The sequence below is a fragment of the Diceros bicornis genome, chromosome X, assembly GCF_020826845.1.
Source record: "Diceros bicornis minor isolate mBicDic1 chromosome X, mDicBic1.mat.cur, whole genome shotgun sequence".
NCBI lineage: Eukaryota > Metazoa > Chordata > Mammalia > Perissodactyla > Rhinocerotidae > Diceros > Diceros bicornis.
The window spans coordinates 89843589-89862426 of NC_080781.1; positions in this window are offsets into that span (position 1 = coordinate 89843589).

Here is an 18838-nt window from a genome sequence, read left to right on the forward strand (position 1 = left end):
ACACAAAAAATATTTGTGAGCTGAATGCATTATTCTTCTATTTTCAAAAGAACTAGGAGAAAGCACAGATTTGAGGCTGAGTTATCCAGATAAGATTATTTTTAGTCAAATATTACATAATAATTACTTTAAAACTCTTTTGTGGCAGATACAGACGCCCAATGGAAAGCTTAGATTTGGGCTGTGAACATACAACTTAGAACATTCCATATATCCACCCTCTCTCCCAAATCTACATCCAAATCCACTGTCCTGGCACATAAAGTATAACTTCTCTTCTAGTTAGAGTATATATAAATATAGACATTAATAATATATTTGTATAGAAATCTTATTCAGATTTGAGAGAAGTACAATCTCAATGTCATGAATTCTTCATATAGTTCTAAATCAATCAAAATAATATAGGTGTTTTAGTATAGCCATTTTGGGGGATGAAACATTTGACAATGATACACACCTTGGCTGATTTTGTGTAAAGAGTATACACTAGTAAACATCTCATCTGTGCCCCATTTTTCATTTGCTATACTCATAAACTTTGAGAAAATTTAAGATCAGGTTGCTAGTTAATAACATCTAAAATTTTCTATGATATTAAACCTGTAATCTGGATTCTCAGGCCCTGAATTCTGAAACTTTAGTGCTTAGATATCTGGAGTTACATGGATACAGTGAAAATTGAATGCAGCTTCTCGAAAGATCTATCAAAACAGGAGTCATCTTGAAATAAACAGTTATGGCTTGGCAGATAGGTATAGCATCAACTTTTGCCTCTTTAATCTTGGCATGAAATAAAACACTTAAAGTGACGAACCACCAAATGCACTTCTCTTGCTCTCTTTAAAAGCAGTGTTTTTGTTTAAAACATCACAAATGTTTATAAGATAATTACGTGTTCATCAAATGCCCATATGTTCATCAAATATCTGCCTCTATGGAGTAAAAACATGTGTTGTTCTCATGGACAACTGCCCATTTTAGACTTCGCATGACAGATTACCAAGTGTTTCATGCTTACCAGGCAAAAAAAGGACAGCAAGCTATATCGGCCTATAATGGACTTATCCTTTCAGTTCAAAGAGCTTTAAACTTTCCTCTTTCAAGAAACATAGGTTTGAGCAAGAGGAAAAAGTCACAGACAGAAGACACAGACAGATACCGCAGCCCCTTAAGTTCAATTTGCATGCATTTATTTTCTTCTCTTCAAAGATTTTATCCCAGGAATTTTTTTTTTGTCCAAATTTGGACAAACATTCCATTAAGACAAACCATAGTCGTATAGAAATGGTCTTTACTAGTTGACTTGATAGACCAAAAATGTTTACCTCATGTACAAAATAATTTTATTTTGCTTCACTTGAACTTCACCATAAACAAAAACAAAACTAAAAGACTGAGATTTGGACCGTAGCATAAATATTTCACTTATTTTAATATATAAATTTTTAAGAAGGTAACATTCCTTGAAGCAACAATATATCTGAAACTGACTAAAGCAAGAATATGAATATAAATGCATAACTCTACACATACAATCATCTTTTTCTTTTTGCCTTTTTTTGCATTTTTGAATCTGAATGCCCCCAAAGGCATGGCTAACTAACGATGCTATCAATCTCATTTCACCCATTTCATTTGACACTATGTATTACAGACAACATCCTTAGAAATTCATCTCTCTCCTTTGTGGGTCTCTTTCTCCTTCCAAATTCATTCCACACTCAAGGACAACCATATACAACTGTTTGCCTCCCACATATAATTACCACCTTCCATGAGGTTATGCTGACAGAGCCAAGAAAAGCAGAGGGCCTTGCACTTATTTAGTTAAATTAATGACATCCCTAATGTCAATCAAGGCAATTCAGGCAGAGGCAACGTGTTTGGATTTTCCAAAACCAACAAATAAGTGTGCAACCTGTTAGCTCTATAAATAAGGCTGGGCCGAGTTCATAAGTTGAATGGCCCTGGCAATGATGACTGTAATCAGAAGACCTTCCTCATGGAAATAAACCATCACAGGCACTGCATCCAATGTCTCTGGCCATCATCTAGTGAAGGGTTCCACTTGCTATAGTTGCGGAAGTACAGAACTCATCAAATGACCAGGAAGCTGAGTCACTAACTTCAATTTTCTCTGTATCTTAAAATCACATGTTCCCAAGGCTTCCTGACTTGTGACAGAGTTAGACACCTAGTCGTAGGGTATCTACTCTGACACTAAGTATAAGTTCTTGAGAGCTGATTATTAAAAGGGTATCGATTATAAGAGTTTTAAACTGTTGTCTATTGACCAGAGTTAGCACTCATTTCAGAGAGAACTACTGGCAGGTTCTTATCATTTTAATGCATTATCTATTTAAAGGTGTCAAATGTGTTCATCTATCAGAACAATAAAGCCAAATGAATTTTGCTCACTGATTCATCACTTAGTAGTCAGACCTCATTTCACAAAAAAAAAAAATGCATTCCTATCATCTCACAAGTGTAATGACAAAGGGAAAGAATATATATTGTGGTAGTTAATGACATGACTTTGAATTTAGTCCTGGCTCCTCCCCTGTGTAACTTTGGGCAAGCTATTTAACATCTCTGAGCATCACTTTCATCATCTTTAAAATGGATACGATGGTGTTTATCTCACAGATATTTGGTATGGATTAAATGATATAACGCAGTATTGTATCTGGCAAGTACTAAATACTCAAAACATGCCAGCTAGTAGTAGTGGTGGTGGTGATGCTGGTGGTGGCAATATCTGTGGTGGTCTACATACTCTTTGACATTACTGCCATCAAAATGTGGAAATTAGTCTTCTTTCTCTTGAATATGACCTAGCCTTAGTGATTTGTTTTTGTTGAATAAAATATGGAAGCAATGAGGCTGTGTGATTTGTGAGGTTGTTATAAGAAATAAATACAGCTTCTTCCTGGTGTGCTCACTCTCTCGCTCTCTCTTCCTCTTTCCCTCTCTCTTTATGCACATTTTTGGAACCCAGTCACCATGTCAGGTAGGTGTTCTAGTGAACAGCCCCATCGAAGGTCCTGACCTACAGCCAGCATCAACAGTCAGACATGTGAGTGGGCCTTCAGATGATTCCAGCATTCAGCCTTCAAACCTCTCCAAGCTGATACCAAGTAGAGCAGAGATGAGCTGTCCTCACCAAACTGTCCAAACCACTGATTCATAAGCAAAAGAAATATTGTTGTTATTGATATTATTTTAAATCACTAAGTTTGGGAGTGGTCTATTATATAACAATAGGAAAATGGAACATCATCTAAACAACATGGGGACTAGTCACCAAAACCTGACAGAAATGTCACTTCCATCGCAGGCTAAGGCATAAACCCTCATCACTAATACAGCAAATGTTTGTCCAGAAATGTAGTTGACAAAGCAGCTTATTAACCATCATGTCACTTGATGCCTATAACAACTCTAAAAGACAGATATGATCACTAACCCCTTTTATGGAACAGACAATCAGGGCTCAGAGAAGTTAGCTAATTTGTACAAAATCACTCAATCAATAAGTGATGGAGTCAAATTTGAACTCTACATATTGATTTTTATCCTGTGTAACAATACGTAGCATTCCCCTCAGGTTTTATTTCCTTCCCTAGGACCAACTGGTATCACATTTGGTTTTTACTTCCATGACACTCCCTTACATTTATTCCTAAAACATTTATTGACCCTCTGGAGTGTGTTTGGCATACAGAAAAAGTCCTTTCCATCAAATAGTTAGCAATCTAATAAGAGGAGACCAGAAACACGTGACACTATATGAAAGCTATAGTTAGCAAGACATGACAATGATACAATACCAACAGCAAATGTTACTCTTGGAGAATCACTTAAGAACTAGCAATAATAGCACAATTACATGGTTGAGATATCTGTCAGGCATGGACAGAGTTGCTTGGAGCTGATTATAGGCCAAAGGATGAGATGCTAGAAAAAGAGCTTTCATTACTTCCATCCTTGGGCAATGGGAACAGTGTGGAATGGGCCATTCTGAACTCTATGATGGGAAATAAATGGTCATATGTGGGAATAAAGTGACATTTTAAGGTTGGGGGTGGTAAACAAAATAAGAATTTGAGAAACTACAGGCAGTGGGAAAGACAGAGGGCAAAGACTAGAATATTTCTAAAATCTTGTTAGTACACTGAATATATATGTAGCAGTATAACATTTCTGAAATACAAAGTACTCTTTCTCTTCCTTGCCTCCCTTTCCTCCCATCAGTTTTTCAGACTTGGGCAACGTTGACCCAATGACACAAGAACAGTTAATAAAAGTAGCTAACATTTGTTGAGCACAAACTGTGGACCAGGTGCTTCTCTAAGGGCTTTACATGCATTATTTTATGTAACTTGTGTAACAACGCTCTGATGGAGGCACTGCTGCTATCCTCCTTTTACAGCTAAGGGAACTGGGGCACAAAGTGGTTGAGAATGTTGCCCAAGGTCAAACTGCCCTTTGTACTTGGTGGAGGTAAGGCTGGAACCCAGCAGTCTTGTCTCTAAAGTGCACCCTCTTAATCTCTACCCTATACTGTGTTGCTTGGTATAAAGTACTTGGCCCAGTGTTTGCATTTGATGCAAATAATGCCAGAAATTCTTTCGATCATTTCTCACTGTGAGCATGGATTAAGTCTCTGTACTTTGCCTAGCATATAATCTCAGGCACCTGGTGTTTGAAAAGTACAATTTTATAATGATAAATGGATGTCAGCTATAATCAGTATTATTAATCTAGGCTATTTTTCATTGTACAATTAGCAATCTCTTTACATCTAAAATAGTTTCTTTATGTCTCTACTGTTAGCATACAGAAATATGTAAATGATAAGCAAGAAGTAATTTTAAGTCATACTACATCAAACCCAGAAATACAAGTCCATATTTTCTTTAGGGAAATGTTGCATTTTACCCACTGTAAGCTGAGTGACTTTGTGCTGTCAGCGCAGTACAAAGAGTTATTCTTATTTTGTCTTTTTTCTCAGTATGTTATCAAGGATAGGAGTGTTTATAAAGCAGAGATTTACAGAGCTCATAGTTAGCTGGATTTCAGCTTGTATGTCAACCAGACGCATTTTTATCACTCTAGTGTCTATATAGTTGATAGCTGCAGTCAGATAACAATAGAAAAGTAATAGCGCTGGCAGGCATATGATCAAGCTAGGCAAGTTATATCTCTCTAATGGGTAAGAATTGTCCCCTGTGAAATATGTAAAACTTTAGACCCAAAACAATGAGTTTCATTAGTTTGGAAACCCGCCAGCACTGTAGTAGAGTGACTTCACAAAAACAACCCAGAAAACAGTCTCACCCGCCACCATTATGGGGCCGGCTAGGGTGATGTAAGGTAGGAGGGACAGTCCCCTGGAACTCCGTGAGCATGCCACATCCATTCAGCTCCACATTGACCATCATTATCATGAATAGGTGAGGAGTATCGTGTGACATCCCTGTTTTTCTGGACTTGAGAACCAGGCTTCTGGGCCATGAATGTAAAGCAGGGTGGGGACCAGAGTACGGAAGGCAGGCACAGCAGACTTCTGATTTTTCTCTCTAATACCTTAGCTTGACTGTAAAAAGCTCCTTTGCTGAGGAATAATAAAGATCACTTGGAAGAGAATGGAGTTTAAGCCCCACTCCTAGTCATTCAGCAATCTCCTTCGTAAATGTTCCCAGAGTTTTCTGGTTATTATTAGTACCTCCAATATTTTTTTTCTCTCCCTCAAAATATGGGCATGGTATATCTTTTCTTCTTTCCAAGCCTATGCAGTTAAAAGTTCACTCTTCCCTGAGAGGATAGATTAGAGCTCAGCAAGCAAATGGCTGCTTATTCTTTGCCAAAGATAGTAATAGCAAAAAGGAAGCTTCCTGTAACACTGGGAAGAAAATGTACATAGTTTAGAAAAAGGAGTACAAATAGCAAATCATCACCTGCAATGTAATAAAATCATTAATATGCTTCTTAGCAATATCGCTGTTAGATTATATACGTCACTTATTCTCCGTGTTTCTTAACAGGAATTAAACATTAATCCCCAAAGCGTGATTTTTCCCTAGTTTCTCTTCTCTAACTACAAATAATAAAGGTTATAGCATATGGATAGCTCCTTCTCGACTGTATTTTTTAATCTCTTTTACACTCATGTCATAATCATTATATATTAAAAAAAAATAGTTTTTTCCTTTTAATAAAATAAACTCTGTGCTACATTTTTCTTTTAGTCTCAACCAAGATTCAGCCTTTTACATTCCCAAACATTATCTATATCATTGCACCTGGCGATTACATTCCGTTAATTAGAATTTTTTCATTTTACATTTCCATCCTACCAGATCAGCTCAAGTTATTAGAGATGGAAGGTTTAAGCATTGCAGGCACCACTGACATCATGGTTACCATAGAAATAAAAATCTAGCAACAATAATACTAGGTTTCTTTCATCGGCCGTGCTGCATTGCTGGTGTTCAAATCTTCCACCCGCGGGTAAAAGCGCAGAAGCACCCTGTCATTACACAACCTATACTACTCCCAACACATTTTCAGAATTAAAAAATGAGAAGGGAAAAAAAAAGAAGAGAGGGTTATTTATATCCAATCTGACAATTTACATAATTAGCCACAAGTACTTCAAAGCTCTAAATAAAGACAAGGTAAATAAAACATACACTTGAAGCCTAGAGATAAATAAGACCTCCATTACATGGTATACATGACCAAAATCAAATACTGTATCATAAAGGAAATGACAAATTATGAAATTTCTAGGCATAAAGCCTTCCTTCCTTTTACAAACTCGTTCTAGATTCTTTTTGTAACCATTTTCATTAGTGTCTGAAAACAGAACTGTACCTTCAGAATATTTCCATTTTGAAAGCAAAGGAAGAGCTTACTCGGGGCTGTTTTTCACTTGCTACTTAAATTCTTATGGTGAGCTCTCTGCTTTTAGACTGAATAGCTAGGTATTTTCTGTCAGTTACATTTCTGAGAGAATAAAGATTACTGTCAGAAACCAATTACTCAACCTGATTGTGGCCTGGTAATAGTCAGGTTGCTATTGATCTTGATATAACCACATATACACTCTTCACCCTGCTCTGTTTCATAAAATGCAACATAGAATCATTTTGCAATTTTAAAATTTTAATTTCTATTCTCTCTCTCTTTCTCTCCTTTCCCATCTCCGTTGCCCTCTCTGTCTTCCTCCCTCCCTCCCATCCTCACTCCCTCTTTTTGAGAAAAGCTGTGGTTAGAATTGAGAAAGATTTTGAAATAAGTTCTAAACTTGCCAAAATCTCCAACCAGCTTCCATAAATTAATGAATCTTCTGGTAATCAATAACAAGACATTATTTCCCACTGAATTCCAACAGTGCAAATCAATCATCAGTTGCCACTATCTCCACGACTTAGTGTTCCAAAGATTTATGACAGTGGCAAAAATGCTTTATTGAAATACAACATGAACTAATTGAGTACAATCCTGTGTAAATTACAAAGGTATGTAATGCCATAATTAATGTAATTAGAGAGGAAAATTGATTGTCATTACAAATGCAATCAGAAACTTTTACATTATTATATTTACGACACTAATGGGCTTGTTGTTGTTTATAAAATACATGCCCATTTTCACAGTAAAATTGGCCAAAAATAGTATAAAGCAAAATAAACAATAAATGGGGTGTTCTTTGAATGATTATGAGCAGCTTTAGGTAGTGGCAAACTCATATCATTGCACTGTCAATCCATTAGTTTCAGCCAATTTCCTGATTAATTCTGATCACCACATCTGGATCAAGCAAGTGGTGATCTTCATTGATCACTGAGGCAATATACAATGAATGAATTGTTATTTCCAGACACCATTTATTTTGTGCATATTGACAGAGTCACGCTCCCTCTGATCCTCTGGATAAACAAGGCTTGCAAACAAATGGTTTTGCCATTCAAAATGCCATTTTACTTTGTCAAAGCCAGACAGATCAGTTGCCACATAAGTATGACCATACTCAAATATCTCAGATTATTTCTATAAAACAGCAAGCCTAGCTGAAAAACATGGAAATTTTACTCACAATTTTAATCTGACATCATGTAGACAGAATCAAAGCATTTTTCTTAATTCAGGCAAAACCAGTTGTGGATTTAGAAGTTGTCTGTATCAGCAAGCCAGGGAGCATATATATTCGAATGGAGAGTTAGAAAAGACAGCTCATAGATAGATGGACACTAGTACAGGCTCTGTAGGCAAGAAAAACCTGATTGGTTTCAGGCCACGGATGTCAAAAATGAATGAATCATCAAATAGCCTTCTCAATTTTCCCATTGAAATGAAAATAACTGAAGACCAAAATAGCTCGAAGCATGCTATGAGTAGCTGCGCCAGCATTGTGTTGAAAAGGCCTCAAAGAAATACCACAGGATCCTAAGAAGGGCCCCAACCCTGCTTGGACTGTGGGTTTGGATGGGCAACTTCAGGGTAACTGCAGCCACCAAGGTGGGGGGGGGTGCAGCGGGGGACGGGGGAGGGTGTTGGGGGAGGAGGTAGGCCCCTAAAGTTGGAAAACCCTAGGGGTCCTGAAGTACTTCCAGATATTTAAATTTAGCCAGATTCTTGTTGTTCGTGTTCAAAATGCAGTTTTCTTAGAAATATGATTGGAAACTTATCAATATATATTCAGATATAAAACTCTTATGAATTAACTTAAAGGTAATCTAACCTAAGATGTCTTTAAATTAATTATCTTGATACTTTCAACACCACCAAAAGAAAATTTGTAATTCATTTTAACACGTTAATACTAGCGGTTTTTTGACCCTCTCAAATCAGGAGAAATTGCATCATCATTTATTCTGACAAGATTGTAAAAGGTGGACAAGAGCTCTTAATCTATCTCTAAATCAGAGGACCTCAAACTTTTACATTGTGACCCAGTATACGTACATGTATATCTGCATATGCGCGCGTGTGTGTACACATGAAACCAGATTTTATAAATCAAAATTTTAACTACATGTGATGCATACTGTTTTCTATTCTATTCTACTTTTTAAATATACTAGTTGTGACCTTACTCAAAAAAACAAAAACAAGCCACACACATAAACACACACCAAATAACTGATACTTAGAGATGACAAACCAAACCCCATTATCTCAGCTGAATATTCATGTGTTAAAATATGGTAATTGACTTGCTTTTGCTGTATTATGACTCTAATTTTTCAAGTGGCTTTATTCTAAGGCCAGAAAAAGATACATTCTCTCAGATCTCATGTTATTATCGAACTGCTCAGATGAGGCAGGGAAATAATTTCTACTATCAACTTCATTTACTTGCATACATTGAGATTCTTCTATTTCCTCTATTTATTTTCTTTCTTGATTTAATTAAAACGTGGATCATTTCGGCTTTTTGCCCCTATAATTTAGTTACAGGTTTGAGAGAGCTATTTGGCTTATGAGTTCATAGCCGGGCAGTGTTAAATACTGGCAGATGGAAAACTTGATGGTAGCCAGGAAAACACACTACAGATGGCTCCCAGCCATCCTACCAAAACTTACACAGAGGAAATTTAGCAATAGAAAAGATTGGAATGGCTCTGTGGTTATCTTCGCTGGCAAGGAATGCAATGTATTGCTCTGTAACATGATGTTCGGCCAAGGATATCACAGTATAGGAATGAGACCAGATTTGGAGCCATGATCTGAAATTGCTAATGTCTACATCCAACTGACAAGTAGATAATGGGAAAGTTCATTAAACACAAGAGAAACAATGTAATTCACATTGCATAAAAGCAAGTTATTGCTATAAGTAAGGCTCTTTCTCTTTATGGAACAGATGTGTTTCCTAAAATGTGGCTGTAAAACTAATTTATGTAAAACAAATCTTATTTTTCTATTGGTTTCCATGATAAAATTTGAGATGAGTCTCCAGAAAAAGATATTCCAATAGACTGAATTGAAAAGTTCTGGTGACTAGCTGAGTTGGTGCTGTGCTTACATACCAAATAAGTTGTTACCAAAAAAGAATGACTTGGAGGAGCTCAAAAAAATCTGCCTGCTCCAAAGAACCTATCACATTGTCTTCCAGTCACCATCAACTCTTTAGCTTTAAAGACATCAAAAAAGGTCTTCAATCAAGAAAACACATATAAAATAATTACAGGTCACCAAGGAGTACAAGGTCTTTAACTTGAATGATGAAGTCAACAAACATTTATTGAGCACCTAATATGTTCTAAGCCCTCAGCTAGGAACTGAAAATAGATTTAAGAGATCTTCTGCCCTCAAATATACAAGATTGTTGAATAGATAAAAAATGTCTATATGTAACTGTGAAAAGTAACTGGCATGAGAAGGAAACATGTAACCTCTTCACTATGCTGCCTCAAAGTTTGAAAGGGCATTTAAGAACAATCCATTATAAGAAAGACAGGGAACTCTAGGACTGTGGTCAAAGGAATGCTGAACTGGCTACCTGTGGGATACAATCAGAGTATAACTGTGCAAAGTGGGCATGGAAAAAGAGCTAGAGGTAATGTTTTATCATTAATGGGAATTAAGGAGACCTAATATATGCTTATTGGGTTACAGTTTTCTAAACTCTTTTAAACACATCTCTTTTTTTTTTTGAATTAGCCCTATTTATAGAGGGACATAGTGGGTAAGAGTATGGACTCTTTTTTTTTTTTTTTATAATTTTTATTTATTTATTTATTTTCCCCCAAAGCCCCAGTAGATAGTTGTATGTCATAGCTGCACATCCTTCTAGTTGCTGTATGTGGGAAGCGGCCTCAGCATGGCCGGAGAAGCGGTGCGTCGGTGCGCGCCCGGGATCCGAACCCGGGGTGCCAGCAGCAGAGCGCGAGCACTTAACCGCCAAGCCACGGGGCTGGCCCAAGAGTATGGACTCTTGAGCAAGAGTGCCTAGATTTGAATTCTGGGTCAGGATGATCTTGGGCTAGTTATTTAATGTTTGTGTGCCTAGCTTTCCTCATTTGTTACATGAAGATAACAATATTACCTATTATTTACCTAACAGGGTTATTGTGGGAATGAAATTGACACAAAGTGATTATATTTCTTCTTATCATCATCATCATCACCACCCACATCATCATATAGGAAAGGATATTGTGGCGTTTAGAGGACTTAAGAAATTTGACCAAAGTCATAAAACTAGAAGGTAGTAGGGCTGGGATTTAAATTTAAATTTAGGTTATTCCAGCTTGTTCTTTTTTTGTGTGTGTGTGAGGAAGATCAGCCCTGAGCTAACATCCATGCCAATCCTCCTCTTTTTACCGAGGAAGACCAGCCCCGAGCCAACATCCGTGCCCATCTTCCTCCAATTTATGTGGGACGCCGCCACAGTACGGCCGGACAAGTGGTGTGCCAGTGCGCGCTGGGAATCCGAACCTGGGCCGCCAACAGTGGTGTGCGCACACTTAACCACTATGCCACGGGGCTGGCCCCCCAACTTGTTCTTCTTAATTCTTTATTGCGATTTATTGAAATATAATACTTACAGAAAAGTGAAAAGATAAAAAGTGTACAGATTGACGCTTTTTCACAAATTTGGTCAAGAAATATAACTACCAAGAATTGAAAACGTATCCTCTTCATTCTCTGTCCCGTCACTTCCTCCCCTAAGCATAACCACAATATTGACTCTAAAATAGAGGCTAGTTTTGATTGTTTTTGACCTCAATATAAATGAAATCACAGTATTTACTTTTTTGTGTCTTGTTTTTCTCATGGTTCTGAGGTTCAACCCTATTGTTTAGTATAACTGTAAATCCTTTATTTTCATTGCTGTAGAGCATTGCATTGTATGACTCTGTCACAATCTCTTGATCTATTCTACATTCAGTGGACATTGGGCTACCTTCTAGTTTTTGTCTTTTACAAATAGCGCTGCTTTGAAAATTCTAATATATACTTTGGTAAACATAGGAATGAATGTGCTGGGTAAATGCCTAAGAGTAGAATTTATGGGTCTTAGCTATACATATGTTTACTTTTACTACATACTCGCGAAAGAATTTTTACATTTCTACCAGTAGTATATATGAGTTCTGGGTTGTCCCATACCCTTTCCAACACTTGGTATTTTTCATATTTTTATTTTAGCCATTCTGGTGGGTATGTACTGGGTTGCACTGTGGTTTTAATTTATATTTCATGAGTCTGGGTCTCCCTGTCATTTAAAGTCTCTTTTAGCTACTGCATTATGCCACCTCAAGGCCTTCTCTCCAAATAGATAAGCCATGTTGGGGGTCAAAAGAGGGGCTGAGTATGAACACAACAGTCTTAAGGTAAGACTTCCACATAAGGTCAGCAAAATTAATGGTGGATTAGGAAGCTCCAGGCCCCCATTCTCATGGAAAGATCTATCTATCTATCTATCTATCTATCTATATGTACATATGCATATATATATATACACATATACATATATATATAAAAGAAAACAACTAGAGACTGGCTAAAATAACTTTATAAGAGCTCTTGAAGACAGTCAAAGGTCTGTAGTAATCAAGCAAATGCCCAATCAACAAAAAGCCACATTCCAATTGGTAGAATACTTTGTGGCATTTTCACTCACCTTTGCCCCATCCCCTCCCTGGTCTTGGTCTGGAGGAGGTGGAAATCTGGTTCCCAATTAGTCTTGAACCAGAGGAAGCAGAACAGACCTTATTTGCAATATTCTAACCTGTCTGGGGGTTGCCTGAAGAACGGGTCTCTGTTTTACCTAACTCAAAGCTCATGCAGGAAAAAGCAGCATAACTTGAATCTAAGACTGGGAAAAGGATGGAAAGTGGTAGGCATTGGTCACAAAAGTTGCAAGGGAACTACAGACTTGCAGATGTCTGGGGCAAGAGAACACAGGTGGAGGCATACAACAGACCTTCTAAGACCATCATGGGAAGACAGGGAGGGGTAAATTCTTCAGGAAATTTAGACTTTCACAAGCAGTTGTGCATATAGGGGAATCAAAAAACTTACTCACAGGCCCAGGCAAGATATACAGTAAGAAAAGACCTGAGAATATCTTAAGCCTTCACCTGGGGTGTTTCCCAAGACTCAAAGCACACCCAGCTAATAAGTATAGGATGGCTCTAGCACAGAGCCAGTCTGCATAAACGGGGAGGTGACATTTTTCAATTGTCCGATTTTCAACAAAATATCACAGGGCATACAAAGAAACAGGAAAATATGGCCCATTAAAAGTAACAAAATAATCTCCAGAGACTCTCTCTGATGAAGCATAGACATTGGACTTACTAGACAAAGACTTTAAAAGAAATGTCTTAAATATACTCAAAGAGCTAAAGGAAAATATGAACAAAGTGCTAAAGGAAAACAACACATGAACAAAATAAGAATTTCAACAAAGAGATAGAAAGTATAAAAAGGAACCACATAGAAACTCTGGAGCTGAAAAATACAATGACTGAGAGGACGGCCCAGTGGTGCACCAGTTGAGTTTGCGCATTCTGCTTCAGCGGCCCAGGGTTCGCTGGTTTGGATCCTGGGCGTGGACCTGAGCACCGCTCATCCAGCCATGCTGAGGTGGCATCCACATAGAGCAACTAGAAGGATGTACTACTGTGACATACAACTATCTACTGGGGCTTTGGGGAGAAAAAGGGAAAAAAGGAGGAAGATTGGCAACAGATGTCAGCTCAGGGCCAATCTTCCTCAAAAACAAAAACAAAAACAAAAACAAAACCACAATGAAATATCACCTCACGCCCGACAGAATGACTATTATCAAAAAGTTAAGTGTTGGTGAAGACGTGGAAAAAAGGGACCCCTTGTACACTGTTGGTGGGAATGTAAATTGGCGCAACCACTATGGAAAACACTATGGACATTCCTTAAAAAACTAAAAATAGAACTACCATATGATCCAGCAGTTATACTTCTGGGTATTTATCGGAAGAAAATGAAAACACTAATTCAAAGAGATACATGTACCCCTATGTTCACTGCAGCATTATTTACAATAACCAAGGTATGGCAACAACTTAAGTGCCCATCAATAGATGAATGGATAAAGAAGATATGGTATCTATATACAATGGAATACTACTCAGCCATAAAAATGAATGAAATCTTATCCATTTGAGACAACAGATAGACCCAGAGGGTATTATGCTAAATGAAATAAGTCAGACTGAGAAAGACAAATACCGTATGATTTCACTCATATGTGGAATCTAAAAAAAACAAAACAAAACAAAACAAAACAGAAACAGATTCAGAGATACAAGAAACAATCTGGTGGTTACCAGAGGTGGGATGGGTTGGGAGGCAGGTGAAATAGGTGAAAGGGATTAAGAGGTACAAACTTCCAGTTATAAAATAATTAAGTCATGGGAATATAATGTACAGCATAGGGAATATAGTCAATGATATTGTAATTACTTCATATGGTGATAGATGGTAACTAGACTTACGGTGGTGATAATTTCATAATGTATATAAATATTGAATCACTGATGTACACCTGAAACTAAAAGGATATTGTATGTCAATTATACTTCAATAAAAAATAAAAAACACTTCCTAACTGATTCTATAAGGCCAGCATTACCCTGAAACCAAAGCAAGACAAAGACACTACAGAAAAGAAAACTACAGGCCACTATCCATGATGAATATTCATGCAAAAATCCTCAACAAAATACTAGCAAACTGAATTCAGCAGCATATTAAAAGGATTTTGCACCATGACCAAGTGGGGTTTATTTCTGGATTCAGGGATATTTAAAGATATGAAAATCAATGTAATACACTACATTAACAGAATGAAGGAAAAAACCACATGGTGATCTCAAATGATACAGAAAAGGTTTTTGACAAAATCCAACACACTTTCGTGATAAAACCATTCAACAAACTAGGAATAAAGGGAAACTGACTCAACATAATAAAGGTCATATATGAAAAACCTATAGCTAACATCATACTCAATAGTGACAGACAGAAAGCTTTCCCTCTAAGATCAGGAATAAGACAAGGATACCTGTTTTCTCCACTTCTACATGGAAAGCCCTAAAGATTACACACACACACACACACACACACACACACACACACACAAAACCTGTTAAAGCTAATAAACAAATTCAGCAAAGTTGCAAGATGCAAAAAAAATCTATTGTATTTCTATAGACTAACAATAAACTTTCTGAAAAGGAAATTAAGAAAATAATTCAATTCACAAATATCATCAAAAATAAAACAATTAGGAATAAACATAACCAAGGACTGAAAAGACTTGTACGATGAAAACTACTTAACATTGCTAACAGAAATTTAACAAGACATAAATAAATGGAAAGACATTCCATGTTCATGGTTTGGAAGACTTAACATTGTTAAGATGTCAATACTACTCAAAGCAATTTACAGATTCAATGTAACACCTATCAAAATCCCAATGACATTTTTTTGCAGAAATAAAAAATCTATACTAAAGTTTATATGAAATCTCAAGGGACCCCAGTAGCAAAAACAATCTTGAAAAAGAATAACAAAGTTGAAGGACTCACAATTCCTGATTTCAAAACTAACTACAAATCTATAGTAATCAACACAGTTTGGCACTGGCATAAAGACAGACATGTAGACCAATGGAATAGAGAACCCAGAAATAAACCCACACATATATGGTGAAATGATTTTCCACAATAGTACTGAGACAATTCAATGGGGAAAGGATAGTCTTTTCGACACATGGTGCTGAGAAAACTGGATATACACATGCAAAAGAATGAAATTGGACTCTTACCTTATACCATATAGAAAAATTAACTCAAAGTAGATCAAAGACCTAAACATAAGACCTAAAACTATAAAACTTTCAGAAGAAAGCATTGGGAGGGAACTTCATGACACTGGATTTGGCATTGATTTCTTGGTATGATACTAAAAGCATAGGAAACAAAAGAAAAAATAGATAAATTATCTTTCAAAATTAAAAACTTTTTTTCATCAAAAGGACACTACCAACAGAGTGAAAGGGGAACCCACAAAATGGGTAAAAAAAAGTTTAAATCATACATCTGATCAGGGATTACTATCTGGAATATATAAAGAAGTCCTGAGCCAGCCCTGATGGCCTAGTGGTTAAAGTTTGCCTCACTCCAGTCGGTGGCCTACGTTCAGTTCCCAGACACAGAACCACACCACTCATCTGTCAGTAGCCATGCTGTGGTGGCAGCTCACACAGAAGAACTAGAAGGACCTACAACTAGAATATACAACTATGCACTGGGGCTTTGGCAAGGAAAAAAAAAAAAAGAGAGAGAGGAAGATTGGCAACAGATGTTAGCTCAGGGCAAATCTTTTGAGGAAAAAAAAAAAAGGAGATTAGCAAGTGTTAGAAAAGTACAGAAAAGAAAAACCTACGACTCAAGAACAAAAGAAAAAAACCAAACAACCCAATTCTAAAAAGGGCAAAGGACAAGGCTGGCCTGGTGGTGTAGTGGTTAAGGTCGAACACTCTGCTTCAGCAGCCCAGGGTTTGCAGGTTCGGATCTGGGCACGGACCTGCACACTGCTCATCAAGCCATGCTGTGGTGGCGTCCTACATATAAAATAGAGGAAGATTGGTACAGATGTTAGCTCAGGGACAATTTTCCTCACCAAAAAAAAAAAAAAAAAAAAAAAAAAATGGGCAAAGGACTTGAATAGCTATTTCTCCAAAGAAGGTATACAAATTGCCAATAAACACTTGAGAAGATATTCAACATCATTAATCATTAGGGAAATTCAAATCAAAACTACAATGAGATACCATTTCAGTTCCATTAGGATGGCTATTACCAAAACAATTTAAAAATAAAAACAAAAACAAAACAGAAATAAGTGTTAGAGAAGACAGGGAGAAATTGGAACGCTTGTGCCTTGGTGGTAGGAATGTAAAATGGTGCAGTCTCAGTAGAAAACAGCATGGTAGTTCCTCAAAAAATTAAACAGAATTACCATATGATCCAATGATTCTACTTCTGGTTATATACCCAAAAGAATCAAAATCAGGGTCAGGGATTCAAACAGATATTGGTACACCCATGTTCATAGCAACACTATTCGCGATATCCAAAAGGTGGTAAATAACCAAATGTCCATTTATGGATGAATGGATAAAGAAAATGTGGCATATACCTATAACAGAATATTATTCGGCCTTAAAAAAGAATGAAATTCTGATACATACTTCAACATAGTTGAACTTTGAAAACATTATGTTAAGTGAAATATCAGGTACAAAAGTAAAAATATATGATTCCACTTATATGAGGTACTTAGGAAAAATCAAATTCATAGAGACAGAGAGAAGAATAGTGGTTACCAGGCGCCCAGGAGGAGGGAGAAATGGGGAATTATTGTTTAGTGGATATAGAGTTTCAGTTTGGGATGATGAAAATGTTCTGGAGGATAGTGGTGATGGTTGCACAACAATATGAATGTACTTAATGTCACTGAATTGCACACTTAAAAGTGGTTAAAACTGTAAATTTTATTATATACATTCTACCAGAATAAAAAAAAAGAAAGACGCCCATGTCATAATGGTGACAGGCTCTAGGTTTAGACATGCTTGCACTTGGTGATTGCATAAAGGCCAGTAAGTTTTAGGGCAGGGGAAACTAATCTTGCTTAATTATCTTGCCCTAAAAGATTAGCTCAGTGGGCCATTGGGTAGAGAATTTTAATCATGGTTCAAGTAATTATTAATGTGAAGGTGCCAAGCATTATAGTTTTGGGTGGTAGGTCAAGTCAAGATAGGATTCCATCCAAAAGCTCAGGATATGGGCAATTGAATCTATTTTTCACGATAGTGGTGGGCAAAATTTCAAGAGTATTAACGTACCAGATAGATGGATTGTGACTTAGAATAGGCTTAAATTCTAAGAGACAACTTGAATGCTAGGCAGGAAAACTGAGATTGAAGCCCAACTATATATACTGAGCCAACTGAGAAGCTGGGCATTGGTGACAGCGAGTGATGCAGATCCAGAGGATTGGAGGCTACATTGCAAATACTTGATTTAGGGATTTTAAGCCCCAAGCTAAGGCCTTTGTTATATTTTCTACCTTGGTCACGTTTGAGTTCAGGTCTGGAGTGGGCCTAGGACCTCTGGCCCCATATCAATATATACAGCAGGCCTGGTATCATCTAGAAGTAGCTGGGGATGACAAGAATATGGGAATAGAAGGGAATTGAAAGACTGACTAGACAGGATGCTTTTAACCAGGAACCTACCAGTTAAAAGAATATGCCACTGCACAGCCCATAGAGGCTAGATAGCTATCTAGAATGATCCTAAATAATGAGCTCTTCATTCATTTGCTTCAGAAATCCAGATATTTGCCCCAATGGGGCTGAGCGAGCACAAAGTATCTAATTAAGTAGAATACCCTGTACTGAAATTTGGTGATTTCTCAAATATCAAAAGGAAAAAAATATATTTAATGCTTATATTACATATATGTATATTATACACAAATATGTATAAAAATCATCCAACTTTTTTGAAATATCCACATATTTTGTAAGATTCATTACATTTTTCCATTTTTGAAACAGATGGTTTAAAACAAGAAAATAAAGGCAAGTACATAATAAAATTAATAAAGCATATATCTGCTTAATAAAACATTTAATGTAAGTTTTCATAACATTCTGCCGATAGAAATCTTTTTGGTAACAAGAAATTGAAACATTTAATAAACTTTGAGTTTGGAAAGAAAAGGACTTATATCTATTGAAACCAACAATTTAAAT